Source organism: Pleurodeles waltl, chromosome 7 (genome assembly GCF_031143425.1).
Source record: "Pleurodeles waltl isolate 20211129_DDA chromosome 7, aPleWal1.hap1.20221129, whole genome shotgun sequence".
Taxonomy (NCBI): domain Eukaryota; kingdom Metazoa; phylum Chordata; class Amphibia; order Caudata; family Salamandridae; genus Pleurodeles; species Pleurodeles waltl.
In genome coordinates, this window is record NC_090446.1 from 972,783,548 (window position 1) to 972,808,697 (window position 25,150).

The 25,150-nt window shown below is 42.9% G+C and overlaps 1 protein-coding gene across 3 annotated transcripts in view; it reads left to right on the top strand.

Moving 5' to 3' along the window:
• BAIAP2 (BAR/IMD domain containing adaptor protein 2) overlaps window positions 1-25,150 on the top strand; it is a 260,008-nt gene that overhangs the window by 60,217 nt on the left and 174,641 nt on the right. The gene's annotated exons all lie outside the window — the stretch shown is intronic.

Here is a 25,150-nt window from a genome sequence, read left to right on the forward strand (position 1 = left end):
AGGCAGTTAAATGAGGTTTTTATATTTGAAATGTGCAGACCTAAATACTGCAGCAGGGGTGCCTCTGAAGATTCGTAACTGTGTGCATTTTAAGAGTCTACTGCAGTAAGTCCCACTGCAGGGTGAACTATGGCCACAATACTGTGTGCCAGTCTGTTCAAGAGGCCCCTGAAAATCTGTTCCTCATTTGAGTGAAACTGTGTGGCACCATTCACCTAGTAATGCTCACCCGATTCACTGTCACTTGATGGCAATACAGTTGCCATCAAATAGAAGTGACCGAGGGGAGGTTTTCAAAATAACCGCTTATACTTTGAGAAATAGTTCAGCTGTAAGAAGTGCTAGCTTGCTGTGTTTTGGATCCCAAAATGTGTTCCACTGTCTGAGCACCTTAGACCTTAACATTGTAACTGCATTCCAGCGCACATCGTTGTTGGATTGTGCCCCTTGCCCTTTCGACATAGTATAATTGCTCACCCCTCCCTGGCCGCATCTCTAATGTAGTTGGACCACACTCTAGGCTGTTTGACTTTTTCGGTACTCTTTCTGAAAAATATTTTATGGTTGTCCATATGTTAACTCTGTTGCATAATTGTTACATTTTTAGTTTTGAACATGTAATTTCTGCTCTCTAGTTATTTGACGCAGTCTTAAAGATGCTCACCTCGTGCGTAGTAATCCATGTTAAGATGCCTTTCCTTACAGTGGGAGTGTTCTTTAAGTTAAAGCAATATCAGCAACACGGGTAATATTTCTGACTCGCGGCAACAACATTGTTTAAGTAGCAGCTCTACCAAGCTTTCAGAGTAAGCGTTTTTTGATTGTATGTCTCCTTTATTCATTCTTCCCCTGCTGTCTCTGAAATGCGAGACCCTTGCTTGTTCTGAAAGTCTTTTTTCTCTCATCCTTACCATCTGTGATTTTACTTTTAATCATAGCATGTAACCAATTTTCCACCAGACACTGGAAGAAGTTTGAGAGCTCTTATTTCAGCTTGTGAACATAATAAAAAGTAAAAACCTAGAGTCAATGGCATCTGTTAACATTGTTTTTCCCGCTATTAATGTTGTGGTAATTTGTTCTGCGCTTTAAACGCAAAGACAAGCAAATTGAATTGGTAAAGATAGAATCGTAATACAGGGCCAGAATCTAATGATTAACCAGAGTACAAGGTATTGATGCCAACTCCTAGAACACATTGACTTGTGGGAAGTAGCTTGTTTACTAACAATCTGGTAAAGTAGAAAAACCTTCTGACCTTTGTTAAGCCTCCAATGTTTCCTTACTCTTCTTCATGCCTGGTGTGCCGTCCCACTGGGACCGAGCTCCCAACGCCGCCCCCTCCCATCCCCTCCTCCAGCCTGCTCTTTCTCAACAATTGAGAGTTGCTCAGGTGATTCTGCTAACATGAGTGTAGTGTGGGTATGAACTCGCTTTTCCAGGATGAGACTAACTAAGGTGGCCACTGACATGAAACACAGTAGGCTCTCTGCATGACATATTGGTGCGGTTTCAGTGGTTCTGCGTGAAAACATTGTATACAGTAGTGAATGGTGTATCTAGGAACTATACTGTCCTACATCTAAACGTAGTATTTGTGTGGTTAGTGTATTTATTCTTTGTTTTTCTTTTGAATACATGCTTCTGATGATGGGTGAGGGTTGCCTCCCCTCACCACCACTTCTACACCCTTTTCACCTCTTTTGTTCACTTCTTCCACCACACTGTTTTTCCTGCACTCGTGCTGGTAGAACATCACATCTTCCATGCAGAACAGAGCAGTAAAATCGTTTGACCAGGTGTATTGTATTTGCCTCGGATTGCAAACTTTAACAGAATACATCAATCGGTAATCTATTGTTGATCAATGTTTTATTTTTTGGTAAGTAGTGATTTGCGCTCAATTGGTTAATGTGGGTTTCAGACCTGCAGAAAGGGTGGAAGGTCTATTATGCGTGACTAATTTTGTAGGACTTCCCAAGCAGGGGTCGAATTGTTGGGGTAGGCGGGTCTAGATGAGCTGTTCTGGGCTCACTTTCAAATCTCACTGGGAATCATATGAAAGTGGATCCCTGGCCACGACTTCTACATGTATTTAACCGTAACATTTCTGTATGCCAAACCTGAAGTGCGCAAAATGGAGGTGGTTTTGAGGTGCCAAGACCAGTAAGTCTTGTGATTGACCACCAGAAATCAAGAGGTTTTTCCAAAAAAAGCTTCCATCCAAATATGATTTGACCACTGACAGAACATGATAGTTGTTCAAGGCAAAACCTTTGTTATTACTGTAGGCTCAAGAGATAATTGAACTGGAAAGTTGGGCTTTTGATCACAATAGAAGTTAACTGTTCCATGTAAGCAAATTGTTTTCCTTAGTCAAATCCAGCCACTTTCTTCTGTGCGCCAGAGCAGAGGGGTGGGCACAGTCTAAGTTTCCGGTGATGAAATTGTTGACTTTTCTGTTGTGTGCGTTTTTTTTTTTTTTTTTTTTTTTTTTTTCCTTTTGCTTCGTAATTTAGTGAGGCACAATGCGGAAAAAAACTTAATCACTGGAACTTTTGCTGGCTGCAGGTGAGATTTCTGCTGTAATAAAAAGTGAGTTTTCCTCTAGTTCGTGGGCAATATTTGAACTTGTATTGACCTGCGCACCTGTCCAGTCACTAGGACAGTAGCAGAAGTTTTCAGATTTTATCCTCTATAGAGATGCTTGTGTGTCAAACTGTACCTGCTGCTTGTTAGCCTTTCAGACTAATTCGGATTTATCTTTTTTTGACTGCGCAACCACGTGAAGGTCTTTTGGCGCTTGCTACCTGAAGCAAATCACCGATGGGGAAGAGGATTATGGGAAAAGCCAGGTTTTAAGGACTTTCAAAAATGAGAAGTGTCTAGAAATTAGTTGGGTACGATGAGACGGGGAATTCCAAATGAGTGAGGCTTGTACAGAGAAAGATCAGCCACCTCCCTCCCTCATGCAAGCTTTATTGATATTCAGAGTGCAAAGACTAACAAAACCTTCTGATTGAAATTTCTGATATAATCTTCTAGAGATAGACTGTGGAGTTTTGCTGTTTAGGAAGTGGGGAACAGCACAAAGCATCTTGAAGATGTGTTATTGAACTGGAAGCCAGTGAATCTCTGTAAGAAATTTGATTGTTGGCTGATTTGTGCGTGATCCCTGGTCAAGCAGCAACCTCAATTCTTGTCAGGGTAAGGCACAAGCAAACCCCAAATTAACCTGTGCTCAACCCCCAGGTAGCTTGGCACCGAACAGTCAGGCTTAACTTAGAAGCAATGTATAAAGTATTTGTGCAACACTTCAAACACTAACACAGTAAAAACACACCATAACACAGTGGAAAAATAGAGTAGTATTTAATAAGTAAAGCAACACCATAATGACAAAAAGCCAATTAGTGGAACTGAAGATATTGAATATTTTTTTTAAAAAAACAATCCTCTTAAAAGAAAATAGCGCCAAAAGGCAGGTCTGGTCATGTTGGATCAGAACAAAGGCAAAAGTTCAGGCCGACCGCAATGGAGCGCGGGCCGGCGACTGGGACCCATATAGGCCTGCTGAACAAAAGTACCTTTAATCCTGGTTCAAGGGGTGTTGAATAGATCCGCCTTGAAGATACGTCACACCGCTGAGGTGATGGGTTGGTTCCGAGATATGGGGGCGAGGCTATGGTGTGAACTCCTGTTGCAGCGATGTTGATGATCCCGCCGACTGCTCTTGCGATGCTGAATCCAATGTCTAGAATGCAGTGCACAGTCTGGGCGATGTGTCAGTTCTGAAGAGCTGCAATATGGAGTCTGCATCATTGTTGAGACTGCCGTTGACAAGAGATTTGAGGGCCTGCACTTAGGATGCTTCGCACAGTGGCGGCTTCGAGGGTGATGCGGGCTGCAGCGCAAAAGTGCCATTCTTTGCGAAGGGTCAAATCCATGCAGATGAGGCAATGCAACGGTTCTGCTCTGGCTTGCGCTACGGAGAAGATGTCTGTTCCGCTGAATCCACAGGCTGGCAGAACAACTTAGGCCCACTTCCAAGGGGCCAGGATTGGGGTGACACCACTTGGCAGGGCAGACTTGCAGATGGCATAGTCCGATGCACCGGCAAGGTTGTTGGAAGCCTGCCATTTACCTGAGGCTTCAGACCAAGAGGCCAGCCTTCTAGCCTTTGGAGTCACTCTGGGTTCAAGAGATGCAGGACCAGTCGTTCTCACCAACACAGGAATGCAGCAGGCTGCACATCAGCATAGCAAAGCAGGAGTCCAGCAGAGGGCAGTCCTTCAGCAGCACATCAGTCCTTCTTTTTGACAGAGTATCCACAGGTTCAGAAATGTACTGAAGTGGTGGTGTCTGAGGTCCTCCTTATATACCAAGGTTCTGGAAGGAGAGTGAAGTTTCTAGACATTGGCTTTGAAGTGCAAGGAATTCCCTGCCTCCCCTGCCTGGCTGGAGTAACCGTGCACGGTCGTTAGGCCCTTTGTGTGGTTAAGACCCATCCTATCCATGAGTAAGTGAGGCTGTGTCCAGCTCTTCCCTCCCACCCTGCCAGTGATGGCTCATCAAGTCACACCTAAACTTTCATTGTGTGTGGTGGTCTAGGAGGAATACACAAAGCCCATCTGCACCCAGTCATGTGACCAGAGAGAGGCTGCAGGCACCAAATGGCTAAAGCAAAAAAATGCCAACTTTCTAAAAGTGGCATCTTCAGAACTGCAACTCAAAATCTGACTATAACATAAGTTAGGATTTGAAATGGTGATTCTGAAGACACCAAACATGAAACAACTCTCTTCCCATTTGGAAATTACATTTACAAAATGTAATACGGCAACTCCAATGTTATCCTATGGTAGGGATAGGCCTTGTAGTAGTGAAAAACGAATTTGAGTTGTTCATTTCCAAGACATGTAAAACTTAAAAGTACATGTTCTGCATTTTACATATGTTACCCTACCCTCTGGGCTGTCCAGGGCTTACCTTAGGGGTGACTTATATGTACTAAAAAGGAAGGTTTGGGCTTGACCAAAAAAATGAAAAAAAAAATTCCCCAGGTCGAAAGGGCACTTTACACTGCGCACACACAGGCTCTCCAAGGGCAGGCTTGAGACATATATTTTAAAGGGCTGATTAAGTGGGTGGGACAACCAGTGCAGGAGTCCTATTAGTAGCATCTGTTTTACAGGGACTTATAAGTAAATTTAATATGCCAATTGGATATAAGACACCATTATCATGTTTAGAGGAGACCGCACAAGCACTTTAGCGCGGGTTAGCAGTGATAACGTGTGCCGAGTCCTATTACCACCACAAACAAGGTAAGGAAAAAGTGGAGGGGGAGACCAAAAGTTGGGGGGTGCGGTGGGGGGTAGACCACCCTAAGGCTGACAGATCTAACAACTTTGTTTACAATAGGCCTACAGGGGTGTGGAATTCCTATAGCCTGACACCCAGGACATATTGTCTTGGGTCAAGGACAACAAGCTTCCATACTTATTTTGTCCTGGGAACAAGTAGGCTCACCCCCCTGCAGCACATACCCTTTATCTGCCAGTTTATAGTACTACATTATGGATCAAGGAAGGGCATTGTCTACAGTAAAGATAACATTTGTGTCCATACATTAATGCTGTTGGAACTTCTATTTATGGTTCATTACTGCAAAGTCTTTATTATTATTAGGGTGAGCACACTAAGGAAATGTTATTAAAAGGTATACACATATTTGAAAAGTTTAACAACATAAGGCTTATGTATAATGCTCCAACAGTTCTCTCTGATTAGATGCAAATATTTGCAGAAGCTTTAAATCCAAAATTGAGGATCCTTTGCTTTCAAAATCAAAACGTTCAGTAAAAAAATACAATTAGGAAAAAATGTTTGCCAAACTACTATGAAATTGTAAGTGCCATTTCTTGAAACATCATTTAGTAAAATGCGTTGACGCATGCTAGTATATCCAAAAAACATATCCCTAATGGAAAAAAGAATATGGTAAACCTGAAAATAAACCAGCTTTATCAAAGTCAGTAGGTTTGTCCTTGGCTGTTAGCCTTTTGGTTTTATCAATGCACGTCTTGTTTTGACATGTTTTTTGTAAAACTTTGTTGTGGCAGCTGGCAAAAATATTTTTTAGACTCAAACACACGCATTGACAGAGAGAGACAAAGAATTTTAATAAAAACAAAATGTCTTGGGTAATGCCAGACCTAATTAGTGGGCAGTTCTTAAAAAAAAGTCGCAGAAGTGCACCCATGGTATATGTCCTTGCATTAGTGCAGATTTAAGACTCATGAATTACCAAGAATTTACAGAAGTAGGGCAGGAAATGGTATCTGTAGCAAATATTTGTGAACTGCATTTTGGCTCAAGCAAACATGCATGTGTAGACTTGCTCATGTGCAAATCTGATCATTTACAAGTTCACTTTCCCGCCAGTTACTTTTTCCCAAACTGTCAAGAATACATTTCCAGGCTTTCTCAGTAGGGGAAGAGATTAGAGAAGAGCTGGTGAAACCCCCTTAAAACATGCAAGTTCGTAGGTTTGCACGGACTCAAAAGGGCATTCCAACCCTGGAACTATTGCTTACTGCTACCTTAACACTCAGTATGTACATCTGTGGAAAGGTGGCAAAATAATTTATAAGCCCTTATATGAGATTGCTGCCATAATTTGTCACCGCACTACATGGCACAAAGGGACAAGTGGGTTTTTGTTACAGGGCAACTAGATTTATAAAGCAACTTGTCCCATGGACAAGTAGATACTTTATTAAATTTCACACCCCTGGGCCTAGAATGACTAAAACTGGGTGCACCTGCAATGCAACCAGATGATTTGCCTGATTTCTTTGGATGGATTACAGTCAAGACAGCAATGTTGGTTATATGCCCAAGTAAAGACTATTGCAGTAGCCCAGCTTTGCTCCACTAAGAGCCACAAGACTGGCATGCCTGCTCTCTGTAGATAGAAACGGCAACAAAGGGCGATTTTTGCCTCTTGGAAAGCTAAAGAGATGACTGAGGACATCTGACTGCCTATCAGAATAGGCAGTTGTGTGGAATTTTATAAAATACCCATTTGTCCAACGGACAGGATGCTACAGAAATCTACCTGTCCTGTAAAACAAATCATTTTTCCCTTTTGGTGCCATGCAATGAGTTGACCAATAATGGAAGCAAATCAGACCTGATAGTAGCCTCTCCAATTATGTCATAGCCTACATTCTATCAAGTTTGGTTTCTTGCAAGGCTATGATTTAGCCATGTTTCTGCAAATCTGCATACACTGCCTGGGGGGAAAAAAAGTGGGAAGCAGTAGTTTCAGGGTTGGAGTGCCCTAGACTTACATGATTAGGGTATTCACAGACTCTGCTCCAATCTCTTGGCAAATTGGTAACGTTTGGAAAATACTCCCTACAAACAAAGGAGTAAAATGTTTTTCAGAGTACAGGATAAAAGGGGTGTAGAGAAAGTGAATTTGCAATTGCTCAGCAGATCTTAGCATGACCAAATCTATGTATCGTTGCTTTTGCCAAAATGGAAATTGCGAACGTCTGCCAGGAGTACAGTTAAGTAAACTCTTGTCAATTCCAGAACATTTTAAATCTGCAACAGTGCATGGATATATACCAGAAGATGTGACTTCTTTTAAGAATTGGGCACCTAATTTATTTTCACTTTGCCTGTACTGATACCCATCATGGGTTTACACTGGTGCTTCATTATAAATCTTTGTGTAAATATTGGTATGCATTAAACACATTTTACTGAACTATGCCTCAGAGAAATGATATTCAGGCCCTCATTACGAGGCTGGCAGTCATGAGACCACCAGCCTCACAGTGGCAGTCTTACCGCCGCAGACCCGGCGGTAAAGACCGCTACATCACAAGTTGTGGGGTTTGGCAAAAGCCAAACCTCCACAACGCCGCCTGGCCAGCTGGTGCGGTTGCACTGACGGGCCGGCGGTGAGCACCTTCAACCCGGTGGCAGGCCTCAGCCTGCTGACCGGATTACAAGGCTGCAGACCGTCAGGCTTTCTGTGACAGTCACCCTGCCACGAAAACCCTTGCGTAAACGCACCTGGCAACAGGAATCTCCATTCCTTTTGCTGGCACATGCACCCCCACATGTCCACACACATGCACCCACACAAGTACACACTCTTACAAACACACACCCCACTCACCCACGCACTCGATACATACACGCCTATTCACTCGGAGACACACACTGAAACACACATTCACGCACTCGGGCACACCCATGCAAACGCACATACGAACAACCCCATTCAAGCGCACACAAACATTCACGTTTAATTGCATACACTCACACATTCACAATCCCCTCCGCATACTCACACTCACAGGCAAACACAGACACCCCCCCTGCACTGCCTACACGCACCCCCAATCCCCCCTAACTGTACACATCCATTCACACACCTGCACTTACACACATGCAACCCATCTCATCCACACACTTACACATAGACTGCCCCATTCACTCGCGAGCACGCAGTCATACACCCCCATTCGCACACATACATACATACATGCACACACCACTCCCCACTCCAACCCCCCTTTTTGACGATCACCTTACCTTTTCCGGCGAGCTGGTCGTCGAGGAAAGGATGGCTCCTTGCAGTTTTGCACTTGCAGCACCACCAGACTCCGCCAAGCCATATTACCACTCGTAACTTGGAGTCTTGGTGTTGTGGTGGTGCTGGCAAAGCAACCGCCTCTTCGGAGTTGGACCTCTGCCCATAAGTGGGCAGAAGTCTTCCAGTGATTCCAAGTATGGCGGTCAGTAGACTGCCAAGACTGGCAGTCTGCTGGCTGCAGCGGCTTCAGCGGTCTTTGCAAAAGACCGCTGAAATCATAATGAGGGCCTCAGTGTTGCCCAATAGCTTATGAAAACATTTTGGGTGAATTATACATAGCCTCAAATTGTTAAATGTCTACGTGTGTACACGTTATACTGGAACCATTGTCAGTAATGGAAGATCAGCTCGCTACTTTTCCTTTGAGAGCTTTCCCTAATAATATAGTTGTTTGCATTAATGAATCATTTATACAACAGGGATGTGAATTCCTCTCGCTGGACACACATTGTTTTGGGGTCAAGGGCAACAAGTTTTAATGTTTATTTTGTCCTTGGGACAAGTAGGCCCTACCTCCGTCCACACTAACCCTTTGGCTGCCAGTTTACAAAGAAGGTAACTATCTGCAGTGGAGGTAATGTGTGTCCATATGATAATGCTGTTCGAATGTGTATTTATGGTTCATTAATGAAAAGCCTTCATTAATCGGGAGGGTGCTGTCAAACATTTTAAGGTCACACTGCACTATTGACAGCAGTTCCAGTAAAAATAAAAAGTGTTTGAAAAGTTTAGCAATATGAGGCTAAGTATAATGCTACCAGAATGCTCTCTAATTAGATGCAAATGTTTGCAGAAGCTTGTAAGCAAGAGTGATGATTCTTTGCTTTCAGAATAAATTTTTCAGAAAATAAAATGCAAGTAGGAAAAAAAATGCTTCACTACAACAAATTTTGGGGTGCCTTTTCTTTGAAGTGTCATTTAGTAAAATGTGTTAATCCATGCTAGTATTAAAAATATATATATTCCTAACGGACAATCAGTGTTAAGATTTTCAACAAGTTTATGGGAAGCATGGAAATAAACAAACACTGGCAAAGCCAACCAATCCGATATGTTTTTGGTTTAGTCGATGTGTGTCTTATTTTGAAATGGCTTTTGTAACATTATTGTTGTGGGAGCTGCCAGGCCCTCACCATTGTAACAAACACTGGCAAAAAGAAAAAAAGGGGTTTTGGTCTCAAAAAGCACACATTGCCACATGGTGTAACTAAGGCTCCGCAGCCCCCTCAGCACAGCCCTTAAGTGAGTCTGGATGGGGTGGCCTCCATGTTCTTTGCAGGGGGGCCCTCTTGTTATGTTACGCCACTCAATGCCACAGTAGTTCCTGGCACTGAACAAAACTACTTTGTGTGCCAATATGCTGCTTATAAAAAAGGAGAATGCGATCACTCACAGTAAAGCAGCCAATAAAGAGAGAAATAGAAGTTTAATTAAAACAAAATGTTCTTTGTTAATGCCAGACCTAGTTGGGGACCTAAATCTTAAAGAAAGTCACAAAAGTGCATCCATGGTTCACCTCTTTAAATTAGTGGCTTTCATAAATTCACAAGAACTTACAGAAGTAGACCAGGAAATCGTACTCTTGGAAAATATTTGTGAATTGTATTTTAGCCCAAACAAATATACATGTGTAGATTTGCTCATGTGAAAATCTAGTGAGCATTTACAAGTTTACTTTCCTCCAACCACTTTTTCCCCAACCCTGGAAGAACTTCTACTTCTTCCATTATCAGGAGTAAATTTCCAACCTCTCATTTTGGGAAAAGATTAGAAAAGAGCTGGTGAATGTCCTTAAAATATGCAAGTTAGTAGGTTTGTAGACTCAAAGGCATTACAGCCCTGGAACTATTTATTACTGCTTCCGCCAGCCCCGGTATGTAGACCTGCGGGAAGGTGACAAAATAAGGGAATGACTGTAGTAGGGACTGAAATTGCAAGTATTTACATCATACGATAGTAGTAGCCCTGGCATAATCAGAAAGGGATTAATATCAGAGAGAGCTCTTACGTAATGAGATTGCTGCAATAATTTGTCGCTGCACTACATGGCACCAAAGGGACAAGTAGATTTAAGAAGCAACCTGTCACATGGACACGTAGATATTTTATTAAATTCCACACCCCTGATACATGTTTGAACAACTTCTCCATATGAATATATATCATGCATTAGCAACAAATCATCCTCTTCCAAAAGTTGTGTGAAACCTGGCAATCCAAGGATTTTTACTGAGGAGTTTGGGCTACTTGTCTAGTGGATAGCATAAACTTGAAAACTTATTGCCCTTGACTTTAAACTATATTCCTGGGTGTCAGACGTTAGGAATTAAAAACCACAGATAGGGGCATCAGTTATGATGCCCAAAATCTTGACTTGTTTGGCACGGGGTAGGTAGGGGCCAGAGTCTACTATCCAGGGAGACTGCCGGGAATTTCAAGTGCCTCACATATTTAGGATTTGTGTTTATTTATATTTAGTCTGTGCAAGTAATGTCCCATCCAGTTGCTCACTGCAGTAAGGCATCCTAAGATATGACATTATAAAAATGTTGGTCCCGTCTTTTGGAACCTCATCAAGTTTGTTTGTGATTCAAAGTAGATAAAGGAAAGGTGATCTGTCTAGCTCACAACCTCTGAGCAGTCTCAAAATACTGACTATCACTTATTCTCGAGTGAGTTTCAAATGTATTGAAGTCAATTTCTTTCCAGTGATAAAAAAGCAAAGCTTGAACTGCTGGTGGATCAGCGAACGTTCTCAACAGACCAACATATTCTAGTTTGTCAGTCAGTTTTTGAATGCAGAAAGCATAGGGCTTAAATTGTCCTTATTAAATGTAATGTAGAGTCATTCTGTATTGAATCATGGTCTCATCAGAGAGTTCATGGGTTTGTTTCCCTAACTCCATTATTGGATCTCTGCGGGGAGCAACTTGTGTGATTGGCATCCCAGGATTATGGGCTCTTTGAAGTTAAAGTATTCTCTCCATCTTATCTAAACCCTGCTGTTTCTGACTCATGTCTGTTAGTGTAAAAATATGGCCTGGTCTCAGACAGTACATTAACTTTTTTTTTTTTTTTTACTTCAATGGCATAGATCTGGCTTAACCTATCTTCCCAAGTCATGGTTGACTTTGACAGTGTCATTCTAATAGTCATGGTTTATGGTATTCAGTTACCAAATTCTTAAAGAAATAACAACCCTCTTTGCCACTGCCCTGTCAAGCTATGGATTCCTGCAAATTGTTTCCACAAAATCCCTACAATGACTGCTTCTGGACATAAAACTGAGAGGGTTGCAATCAATATGTGAGCTTCTCCAGACTTTACTGGATTGTGAAATGTCATACAAAAAAATAAAAAAGACAAGTAAAGATGGCCATTGTCAAATTCTCTGGCAGTGCTCTCTTGCTAAGAAAGGCAGTGATGATGGAAAAAATTGTGCCAGAAAATACATCAGTTTAATGACTGTACAAGCCATTTATGTCTGGTGAAAGACAACTTTAGTTTTTTTCTGACACTCCAAAAGAACTCGCACTTCTCTCAATAAATGGCTTGATAGAATTTGGGATGCACACTAATCTGGCTTGGAAGAGGTAAGGGAGATAAATCGTGGAGGAGTTGTTGGACTCTGCGAGTTGCAACAGGTTTACTATTCTCTTGATAATCTTCTGATTCAAGCCTCATGTACTCTTTTAGTTTGTTCTAACAAATGGGAAGAAATTGCTTAATTTGTGGAATAATGACAGAACAGCTGATGATCCTTTAGGATGCAGGAGAAGTTTTAGAATAAAGATTTTTAGCAGAATCTTGTACCCCACTAATATTTGAATGTCCAGATTCCCTTTATGCAGGTCTTGTTGATGGGCATGCAGATGTGTTTTGTGACTCCTCTGCATGATATATTTTCTCTAGTTTCTCTCCTATTGCTAATTCATTGGTTTAAAGCAGGGGTTTCCAAACTTTTCTATAGTGAGAGCTGCTTCTGATCAGTGAAAATAATCGTGAGCGACTGAAGGCTAAGCAACTCACGCATTGATACCAGACATCCCCACACCCAGCCTAATTGACTTTAAGTCTAATGTCAATTGAGCCAAATGCTATGGTTTGAAGAAAATACTAAGAGCACTATGACAGGGCTGCCATGTCTGTCAGTGAGAACATGGTCTTTGGAGATGTATGAACATTTGTGCGTATGAATGGGTTATATGTGTACAGTGACTGAGAGACTAGGTCGTATGTACTTTTGGCACAGTTACATGTATAACACAAATACAACCATTTTTCTAAATGGGAGAAATTTAAAGTGCAGGGAAATAGTTTGCAGAAATGTTCAGAATATGGAACGTTTTTCTGCACTTTAATTTTCTCCAACCTAATATAATGGATGTATCTTTCACTTCTAAATATGGCACTTTGTCATGAAAGTTACACTGAAGAGTTAACTTTGTTTATATGGATTCCATATAAATCATTATTTAAAATTTCTGCCATTTCCTAGTGTCGCACTTACAAACACCAGGCAACTGGCTCCCGGTAGCCTGTAGACATGGTGCCGTATTTATTACATAAAAATACATTTGTTTAAATGGGAAGAATTTCAAGTGAAGAGAATGCTTCATAAAACTTTAAGACGAAATTGTCTTAATTTAGATTGAAGAAAGACATTAAAACTTTGATGTTTCATAGAAAATGTTCTTCACTTTAAATTTCTCATTTAAAATACATACTATTTTGCAGTTATCAATAGAGCACAGAGTCCACTATGAGTAAAAGGTCTGCTGCTTTTAAATATGACATTTTGAAATATGAGAAAATTGAAATGGCTTAATCATTAAGGTAACTTTTTCTTTTTATTTGTCTCCCAGAGAAAAGCATTCAGAGACATTATTTTGTTCCCACACCATATTGAGTCAAAGGAACTTTTGTTTAAAAGTTAAATTCTTCAGTGCTTCAGTTCATCACCTCTGTGCCACACTCTGGTCCATACATCTGACTGAGCACTGCTCCTTATGGTTTTATCATCTGCAGTCTGATTATCATATTGTAAAGTAAACACATCCTTCTCTTAAATTTAAAAGAAAGCATGTGACCTTGTCCTTACTTAAAAATGAACTCAAGGCTGCTCTGATGGTGTGTGGGAGCTACGGGTAGCTTGTGATCGACTGGCTGGAGACTCCTGGTTTAAAGGTTAACATTACAAAACAGCTTCCCTTAAAAAGTTTGAACTTGAGTTTTTTTTTTTTTATCTGTACCATAGTGTTGCTTAACTTTTTTGCAACCCATTGATCATCATTGGCTTTCAGTTCCTTCTTACAGTACTTTAATTCTTTCATGCTCCCTATTCACATGGTCCTTTTATTATGTAACTTTTGTGCAGTGCAGATACGGGCATCTTACTGGCCTGCTGTCCTGACAGACTAGCTTTGTAAACAGTACCGGTACATCCAGATCCATGATGTATGTTTTTTCTGGGTGGTTTCTGAAGGATAAATCCAAGTTTCTCAAACATTTCATTCTGTTTGTGAAATATCTGAGGTGATATATTTTATGTTGACAATTTGCTCACTTCCATTGTCCTTATTGGTTGCACTCCTTTTAAAACCCTACAGGACTGTGTTTAATCCTTGAAAGATGGGTACATACATTTTATAAGACAAAAGTTGGAATATGAAATATTGTGTTGAGTCTGGCCGATTCCACTATTTGTATTACTTTTGTGTTGCAAGATATTTCACTTGCATATGAAGGCAAGTAAAAGGATGGCTGTATTTATGTACTTCAACATATTAGCTCTCCATAAGTGAGGTAAAATGACCCATAAGAAATCAATGTCTGAAGATGAGCATTAGTTCGAAACATGATTGGGGGAATTGGGCTTTTGCCTTTAATAGCAGTTAACTGTTCCATGTAAGTGCATTACTTATCCTTTCTAAACTCGAGGCACTTAGTTGTGTCAACCACAGCAAAGAAGTTTATAGTCTAAATTTTCTGTAGTTCAGTCTTTGACTCCCTGGATACTGCACTGTTCACGTTTCATTTTATTTTCTAGTTCAATGATATGTAGTGCATAGAAGACAATCACCAAATCTTTTGGGAAGGGGTATCTAGGCAACCACGCTGCACTATGACCAATCTCTGTATCGTCACTGGCAACTATTTTGACTGCAGATGAGATTCCTGCTGCAAACAATTGAGTGTCTCTCCAGGTCTAGAGATAAAGGGATTTGGGTAACTGTCACTTTGTTGCGCAACACCGCTCATCCACCTACATTTATCACTCTAGCCAGAACGTTTTTCTTTGATAGTAGGTTAACAAAATAATCTTTTTTTTTTTTTTTTTTTTCTTTCATTCTCACACAGTGGATATCCGCAGTTAATGTATTGAAGGCCTTGATCGTGCTTGGAAAAATATTATGTAAATCTGTCATTGTCTATGCCTAATGAAATTAAGTGTGCTGCTTTGATCATATTAATCCCTTAATCTTGCCAAGGCTCTTCTGCTTCACCAGCCTGCACCTCGGGTTAATTAAGTGCCATGCCTTTGTTACTGTCCTTTTTCCGACCACTTCTTTGTGAAGCATTTCACTGAATGTAGTGGTTTTCCAAAGGAGTGGACAATTTCTGATACGCAGACAGCACCATATCCCTACTTTTAAATAATGTACTTTAGCTCAGTCAAAAGATGTTACAGTACTATTCTTGATTAAAAACGAGCAGTAAGAATCAGTCTTACAAAGAAAACCTCCTGGCAGCAGCTACTCTAAATTCTGAAGAAAACCTTTTGATCGCACCCCATAATTCTTTAAAAAACCATGGCGAGGAAGAACTTGTAAAGTGACACTACTCTGAGAAATAAGCACTAACACAAGAATCCATTCTTCTCTTCAGATAGAAACTCATCTAATCTCAATTTACGTTCTCCAAAATACTTCCAGGACCTCCTCACTAACAGAACTCTACTGCTTAAACCATAGCTCTCAACTAAAACAAGTAGCTTACTATAGTAGCAAAACAGAAGCTGTACGTCCCCGGTTCGGAGTCATTTTCCAACACCCTTCTAGCCATATTTCTTCTGGGTACTTGTAATGGAGTCAATCATGACAAAGCTAGTTGGTATGACGAGCGTTAGTGCAAATTGGTTATGCTCTTCAACAAGTAGAATGTGTGTGGATCAAGACAAACCTAAAGGTGCTGCACTGGCATCATATCCCCATGTAGATGTGAAGATGTTTCCAAAGCATCCGTGATCACTAATGTCTGCAGACTAATGTGAATGCTTACAAAAAAACCTAAATACTGAGTTCTCGAGCATGCACATGATGTGTGCATGGTACTTCAGTCTGGTGATGTGCTTTAAAAGAACTGAACCGAGTGTCATTTTACTGTGGTGTTATTTATTTTTAATCTTCCAGTACTGCTATGCAGTGCAATAATATATTTCAGTAAAATATGGTGTTTCAGGAATAGTTCAACTCTGGTGTTCTCTACTAGTGTACATATTCCTTTCTGTTGAAATTGATTCTGAGTTCTGGCTGAGGTAGTATCTAGGCCTGCCTCCACCACAGCTTGCTGAAACTTCCAGGTGAGGTTTCTCTACAGGGGATGCTTCCAAGGTGTGTCCCAGGCCTAAATCTTCAGGTCCTCATTGACCCCCAACTTTGAAGGACTGAAGGGCGCCAAGGGGTCTAGATATCTCCCTGGAATAGGAATCACTATCTCCAACAGGACTCCCTCTACTTGCAGTAACTTCCTACCATGCTGTGGTAAAGAGCGTTGCAGAGATGTTGGATCTTCCACTTCCATCTATAGAGACCTGTGTTGATTCATTTCACACAGCAAATAAAACACTTCTCTCCTTCAAGGAGGCCCTCCCTCAGCCCATTTTAGCGGTCTGGGAGAAACCTACTAACTCAACTGCAGTATCCAGACAGATAGCTCATAGATATAAGCCTGCTCCTGGGGACTCTCCTTTTTGACATCCCACCATTCCTTGAAAGTTTAGTGCTGCAGGTGTCTTCTTCCTTAAAACTGACTCCTGGTTCATTTCCATCCACACCATCTGAAGGGGAGTCCAAGAAAATGGAACAGTATGCAAATACAAGATATTTTCTGCGGGAAGCATGGCATTGAAATCTCTCAAGGCAAACTGCCTGATAGGTCATTATTTCCATGCTTTGCCAAACTCTGCTTAGGAAGCGATTGCAAAGCAAACTCTGCTAAGCTTCAAGACCACTTTAAGGAGCTGATAAGTGATGACCAGATACCTGCAAAACAAGTTATTAAATCAGGACAGAACACTGCGGAGTCAGTAGCCAGAGCTTTGTGGACTTCAATATCTCTGAGAAGACAAGCCTGGCTGAGAAGTTTGGAATTTTCACAGAATATACAAACAACATTAATGGACTTATTATTCGATGGGCCTTGACATTTTGGTGCTAAGGCAGAATTAGCACTGAAAAGATTTAAATAAAGTAAGGCTACTCTGAAAACTCTTGGGCTACAGACTCAACCCACAGAATAATGCCAGTTTAAAACATGTTTGTGGCATCGGTGGAGGATTCTCCTTCTGAAGGCACCAACGATGCTCATCACCGCAGCAGCAACATCAGGTGAACCCTCTCTATAGACAATATAGAGGGTGGGGCAAAGTAAGACAGCATGCTCTACCCATCCCTCCACTTCCATCTCTTCGTCTTATTCCTCAGCGGCCACACCAGGGAAGCAGCCCTAGTCCTGCCTTATTCATTCACATGCTACCAGGTGGAGAGTGGGTATACTCTTTTCCACAAGTGTGGAGGGAAAATCACTTCAGGCCTTTGGTTCTTACGAATTGTTGAAGGGGAGTATGTCCTTCCCTTTGAAAAGACCGCCTCCCCCTCCAGAACCTTCCTAAACCTGTTCCTCTACCACAAAGTGACTATATATTCTTCAGAGGTTTCTACAAAAGGCATAGTGGGGTTAGTTCCAGAGCAAGAACAGGGTCAAGTATGTTGCTTTCCTCATTTCCTGATTCACGGTCCTTCTGTTCAGCCTCACTTCTGTGCCTTCACAAAAATGATGGCAGTGGTTGCGGCCCCTTTCAGAATGTCAGGAATTCCAGCATTTCTGTACCTATATGGGCTCATCAATGCCAGTTTTTAAGAGATGGATTCTCACCACTTACAAACTCTGTTGTTGTTTGACCTGGGGTTCTCTTTGAACAAACCAAGATCTCACCTAGTGCCATCTCAGGGCAACCTGTTCACTGGGGCAGTACTGGGTAAATGAATCCTTCCGACCTACTTGGAGGGTTCACCACATTCAGGGTATGATCGCGATGTTTCAGGATGGAGTGAGCATTCCAGACCTGATGATCTTGTGCTTGCTTGGCCTTCTAACCTCCTCCATTTTGTTGGCTACCTGCGCACACTGGCAGATGAGGGCCCTCCAGTGGAGCCTCCATAGACACTGGTTCGAACACTGCAGAGCGCTGCACGCCTGTATCAGAATCGTCAGGGACACTGCAAGGTGGAGTGTGAACAACCTGTCTCAAAGACAGCTGTTTCAACCTCTTGCTCTGTGGAAACAATGATCATGAATAACCCCACCCTTGAGTGGGGTGCCTATCTGGAGAAACTGGCGATCAGAGTCCTCTGGTCACCAGAAGAACAGATTATGTGCATAAAATGCAACACGACTGGCAGTCAAGGCCTTTCTCCCCCCTCCCCCCCCCCCCCCCCCCCCCCCACCCCCTTCGTGGTTGGTCAGTCCAGATCTTGATAAACAACATGACTGTGATGTGGTTCATCTAAAAGCAATGGGGGCAATAGTGTTGTCTCTTCTCTGCAGAGAAGCTCTGCAACACTGGTCCTGGGCTCAGGACCTTCAGATGTGAGTGGTAGCTAATCACCTGGCCAGGTTACTCCGTGTCAAAGCAGACACTCTCGGTTGGCATCATCTTTCTGACCACGAATGGCGCCTTCACCCAGAGGTAGTCCAGGACATCTCCTGAATGTGGGGGATTCCTCAAATCAGTATACCACTCTCAAATGTGCACTCCCTAAAATTCTGTGCCCCTCCAGTATCCAATGCAGGGTGCATTGGAGGACACATTTCGCTTGAAGTGGAACTTTCCACTCATTATGCATTTTCTCCCATTCCGTTGATTCCTCAAGAGCTGAGGAAGGTTTGCCTCGACTGGGCCAAAGTAATCTTAATAGCCCCAGACTGACCAGGCAGACCTCATTCACGTCTCTCTATGCTTAACGTTGCATCTCCCTCACAGGGTCAATCTCCTCTTGCAGTTGTGGGGCCAGGTTCTACACCCCAACCTCCAGAGCCTCCACCTACATGCCTGGAAATTGAGTGGGGCAATGTGAGTGCCTTTCCTTTACCTATTGAAGTGCTGGATATCACTTATTGCGCAAGGAAACACTCTTTAAATTCCCAGTTGTTCTAAGATTCCTTAAGGGTCTCAAAAACGAGTACACTCCTCCATTCTTTATGCCACAATGGGATCTCAATTTGGTATTTACCTATCTAATGTGTTCCCCATTCGAACCTTTATATAATGATCTTTTACGATTTACTAACATTCAAAACTATCATCTTTATTGCTGTCACATCGGCTAGACAAGTAAGCAAACTTCATGTTTTGAGTGTGAAGCCTTCCTTCTTTCTAGACCAGTGGTTTCCAACCTTTTCTATAGTGAGAGCTACATCTGATCATTGAAAAATCATCATTAGCGACTGAAGGCTAAGCAACTCGCGCATTGCTACCAGTCATCCCCACACCCAGCTTATTAGCCTTTAAGCCTAATGTCCATAGAGCCAGATACTAAGGTTTGAACAAAATAATTCTACAGGCACTATGACAGGGCTGCCATGTGTGTCATTGAGAAAATGGTGTTTGGAGATGTATGAGCATTTGTGCGTATGAATGGGTTATGTGTACAGGTGACTGAGAGACTGTATTGTAAATACTTGTGGCACAGGACATACGTTACACCATATGTGGCACAGTTACATGTACAACACAAATACAACCATTTTTCTAAATAGGAGAAATTTAAAGTGCAGGGAAATGTTTTGCAAACATTTTCATAATATGGAACATTTTTCTGCACTTTAAATTTCTCCCACTTCATATAATGAATGTATTTTTCACTTATAAACATGGTACTATTGAGAAAATTACACTGAAAAGTTAACTTTGTTTATATGAATTCCCCATAACTCATCATTTACATTTTCTCCCATTTCCAAGTGTCATATTTACAAACGCCAGGCATCTTGCTTCCAGTGGCCTGTAGACATAGGCCCTCATTATGAAATTGGCGGCAAAGGCCGCCTACCGCCACGGTGACGGCCGCCAACATACCGTCGTCGTGGCTACCGAACGTCCATGGAATTATGACCGTAGCTGGAATTCCGCCAGAAGGCTGGTGGAATTCCGGCGATGGTCATGGTGGCTCACGGAAGTAAGGTGTTCCATGATACGGCCTGATGGTGTTTTACTGGCAGATGCTGCACTGGCAGCTGCGCCGCTTCCTGTCTCCTGACGGAGGACCCCCTGCAAGCAGGTAAGTCGGATTCTCCAGCAGGAGAGGGAGGTGTTGTGGGGGGTGTGTGTGACACTGTGAATGCGTGTGTGCATGAGAGGGTGTGTGTGTACGTGCATGTTGTCGTGCGATTGCGTGTGTGGCTGGATATCTGTTTCTGAGTGTTGCTGTTAGTGTGTACGAATGTATGCATGCGTGGGTGAATGTGTGTATGGGTGTGTATGTGTGTATATGCGGGGGTGTGAGGGGGTGGGTGGTGTCGAGGGGGTGGGCAGACCCCTATCAGTGCCAGGGAAGGAATTCCCTGGCATTGATAGTGCCACCGTCATGGTTTTCGTGGCGGTACAGAAACCACGGAAACCATGGTGGTGGGCGGGGTCATAATGCCATGGGCGGCCTAGCGACAGCCGCCGGGCTGGAGCCTGCAGTCTTCAGCCCGGCGGTCATTACCGTCGTGGCGATCGGTGTGTTAACTTGGCGGTTTGGCTTTGATAGTATAGATAGTATAGATATGTACTGCCAGCCTGTTGACAGTAATACCTCCACTATTGCCCCGACCTCCGGGGTCGTAATGACCCCCATAGTGCCATATTTATTACAGAACAATAAATTTGTTTAAATGGGAGGAATTTTAAGTGAAGAAAATGCTTCATAAAACATTAAGACGAAATTGGCTTAATTTTAATTGGAGGAAGACATTAAAACTTTAATGTTTCATGGAAAAAGTTTTCTTCACTTTAAATGTCTCCCCTTTAAAAAATTAAAAAATAAAAAGTTATCAATATGGTACAATGTCCACTGGGAGCAAAAGGCCTGCTGCTTGTAAATGTGACACTTTGAAATTAAATTTGAGAATGTTGAAATGAGTTAATCAATAAGGTAAATTTTCATTTTAAATATCTCCCACTGAAAAACATTCAGTGACATTTTGTTGCCACATAATATTGTGTTAACAAAGACTTTTTGTTTAAAAGTTAAAATTTTCAGTGCCTTCTCTGTGCCCCAGCCTGCCCCATAAATCTGACAAAGCACTGCTCATTTTGGCTCTGCTGTCTGCAGCCTGATGATTATATTGTAAAATAAACAAAGACTTCCCTTAAGTTTAAAAGAACAAAAAGTGACCCTGTGGGTCATTAACAATGAACTTAAGGCTGCTGAGCCACTCTGAAGGTGTGTGGGAGCTACTGGTAGCTTGTGATTGACTGACTGGTTGGAGATTCCCGTCCACTTAGGTCAGTCTATCACTATTTCCACTTTTTATCCTCTTCCACATCCAACCAAAGTGGAAGAAATACTTTATTGCCTTGATCCCAAAATAGCTGTAAGCTTCTATGTGAAAAGAACACCTGAGTTCAGAATGAATGATCAGCACTTTGTGTGATACATTGGAAAAAGGAAAGACAAGGCAGTCCACAAGCTGGCATATAAGATGATTTATCCTATGTATCACGTTCTGCTATGCTATGGCACTTAAGGATCCTCAAAGGTATTGAGGATCATTTTACCAGAGCCAAATCTTCTACATAAGCACTAGCTAGAGGAGTACTTATAGCAGATATTTGCACAGTGGCAACTTGGTCACCCCTTCATTCTTTTGTGAAACACTTATTTGGATTCGAAATGAGGAGGCATGGTCACTTCATTCTCTCAGTTCTTGAGGATTTTTTGGGATGGACCGCATGGGCCCACCTCCAAGTGTGGGACTGGTTGGGGAATGCTTTTTTCTGGTGGATATATCTACCTGCAGCTGACTCATCAACTCACTGGCCTCCCTGTTGCATGGCTGTTCATGCCAATGATCATGTTAGTTATCTTTTTACCACATGGATGTAAACTGTCATCTTTCTGGGCACTTTATGGTTTCATGACACTATACAGTTTGTTACAAGATCAGAGTTACAAACACTGTACAGTGCTGTGAAGATAGGTTGGGCTTTTAGAGCTTTTTGTTTCTGTCAAGTTCTTTATTAACCAGCTTTGTCCAACATTTGTTTCAGACTCTCCCGCACAAAAGGGGTAGGCAGATATCCTCTGCTTCATTGATTTTATAACTCAATAACTTCTCATGACTGGCGAGTGCCATTAGTTCAGTTTCTTTCATGCTTGATTGCTTGGATAGGGGAACTCAAAGTGATCCGTTTTTGTTGTTGTTAGGTTATATGTCATCACGTGGTTGCTATCCTCTCTTGGGTGCAGTCATGGATCGCAGCGAGGTGAAGGGGCAGCACGTGTCGGAAGGGTGAGGGACAAAATAAACATTCAATAAAACAAAAAAAACAACGTACCTGCCTTGCTGCCGCACCGCTCTTTTTACCTGGTCACTGGAGGCACAGGCTTCCAGTCTGCCCTGTGGCCAATCCTAACACTGTATGAAAGCAGCGTTAGGATTGGCTGGAGCGCCCTGGCTGGGCACTCCCAGGCAAACTGGGAACCTGTGTCTACACTTGCCAGGCATGCAACACAGTGCTGGGTTGGTGAGAGCACAGTGTGCATTTGTGTTTGTCTGGCCCGAGATGGCCAGCCAAACATACATGCGCACTGAGGAGAATTGCTGTGCACTCCCCCTTTGTCCCTGTCACCCCCATGGCCCCGCTCCTTTAACAATAAAACGATAGTAAACACAGTTTATTATCGTTTTATTGTGAAAGGTTTGCATCGGCTGCTGATCGCGGAGGGGCGGGGGGTATGCTCCTCCACCATAACGGAGGAGCTGAAAGTACATGTTGCAACAGTTAAGGCACCATTCCTTCCCTTCCGGCAACCTGCCTCCTTGGATCATTGTACTCTTCTGGCGTTTTCTAAACCAAATGCCAGGAATGTGAGCACTTTGGCTGACATTGCATTTAGTCACCCAGCCTTAATGTTTTTGCAAGGTCCGTTATAGTAGGTAGGCCGTGAGCAGCAGGAGGGGAAGAGGTCATTTGGTACTTGGATTCAGAGGTGGCTGGGTCGATGGAAACGTAGTTAAGTATCTTTCCATAAGCTATGGGAAGGGGAGACACCATGCATAATTGGTCTCTGGCCTACATCTAGGACTTCTCAAGATTCTTCAGTGGTTGGGTGGGAGAGTAGAGGGTGAGTGGAGAAATAATGGCTACCAGAAAAACCACAGTGAGTAACGTGTTGCAGGACAGTCAATCTGCAGCAAAGCAGGTCATTCAATCAGGTATGGATACTGCAGACTCAGTTGCTAGAGCCATGGGAACTTCCGTTGCGACTAGGAGGCATGCTTGGCTCAGAGGTTCTGGTTTTCCCTCTGATGTTCAGGATACGTTGATGGACCTCATGTTTGATGGTGCGAGACTGTTTGGGACTAAGGCAGACTCAGCCCTGGAAAGATTCAAGGATAGCAGGGCCACTGCAAAATCTTTGGGTCTTCAGGCTTCTTCTGCGCCCTTCAGATCTTTCCAGAGATTCAAAGGGTTTGGCCGTGGGTCGTCCTTTTGTGGAAGGCAACAGTCCAGCAGCCTGCCAACCCTTTCTACAGGTCCTATAGGGGCCATGGGAGAGTTAGAATGCGAGGAACCACACTGCAGCCTTCTGCCTCATCCTCATCTTCTGGGGGGATCCAACCAGGGAAGCAGCCTTGGTTCTCACTCCATTTACCAACATGTTCTACCCGTAGGAGGAAGGCTGTTACATTTTCTCCACGAGTGGGAGTTAATTAAATCAGACTCTTGGGTGCTGAGCATAGTGGGAAAAGGTTATGCCCTTCCTTTTCAGGAGTTTCCTTCCCCGTCATGCATTTTACACAGAAGAGCATCTCCTGTTACTTCAGCAGGAGGTGCATGCCCTTTTGTTAAAAGATGCAGAGGAGTTGGTTCTGGAGCTGGAAAGGGGTCAGGGATGTTATTCAAGGTATTTCCTGATTCCCAAGAAGGATGGTCATTTGAGGCCTATCCTGGATCTGAGGATTTTGAATTGGTTCCTCAAACGGTAAAAGTTAAAAATGCTGACCCTAGCACAGGTACTTCTTGCTTTGAACAAGGAAGACTGGATGGTGTCTATCGACTTGAAAGATGCTTTTGGTTCATATCCCTATTCTGAAGTCGCACAGGAGGTATCTCTAGTTCATGGTAGGGTCGCGACACTACCAGTTTGCAGTCCTTCCTTTTGGTCTTACTTCCGCACCTCGAGTCTTCACGAATGTGATGTCAGTGGTCGCAGCAGACCTCAGAAGGAAGGAAATATCTGTATTCCCTTACCTGGATGATTGGCTGATCAAGGCCTGGTCCCCAGAGCTCGTGCTGCACCATTTACAGGTGACAACCTAGTTGTTGTTCAACCTGGACTTTACGGTATACATGCCCAAGTCTCGCCTGGAGCCCTCTCAGCACCTCCTGTTCACGGGGCAGTACTTGACACAACATTGACTCGAGCCTACCCTTCTCCACAGAGGATTCAGACGTTCAGGCGATGATTCCAATGTTTCAAAAGGAAGCGGCTGTTCCAGGCCTCAAGGTCCTAAGGCTGCTCGGTCAGTTCGCTTCCTGCATTCTGTTGGTCACTCACGCACATTGGCACATGAGGGCTCTCCAGTGGTGCCTCCGCAAGCAGTGGTTTGAACACAAAGGGGATCTCAAAGAGTCGATAACTATCTCCAGCAATGCTGCAGTGGATCTGCGATGGTGAACTATGGACGGCAACCTCTCTCAAGGAAGGCCATTTTGTCTTCTACCTCTGGTGACCACAGACATAATGAATGCTTCCACTTTAGGGTTGGGAGCTCATCTGGGGGACCTGGCAATCAAAGGACTTTGGTCTCCAGTAGAACAGATGTTTCACAGCAATCTGTTGGAACTGCAGGCGATAGGTCTGGCTCTAAAGACCTTCCTCCTGTCCATTCGCGGTCAGTCAGTACAAGTCTTGACAGACACTACTGCGATGTACATCAACAAGCAGGAAGGAGTAGGGTCGTACCTTCTCTGCA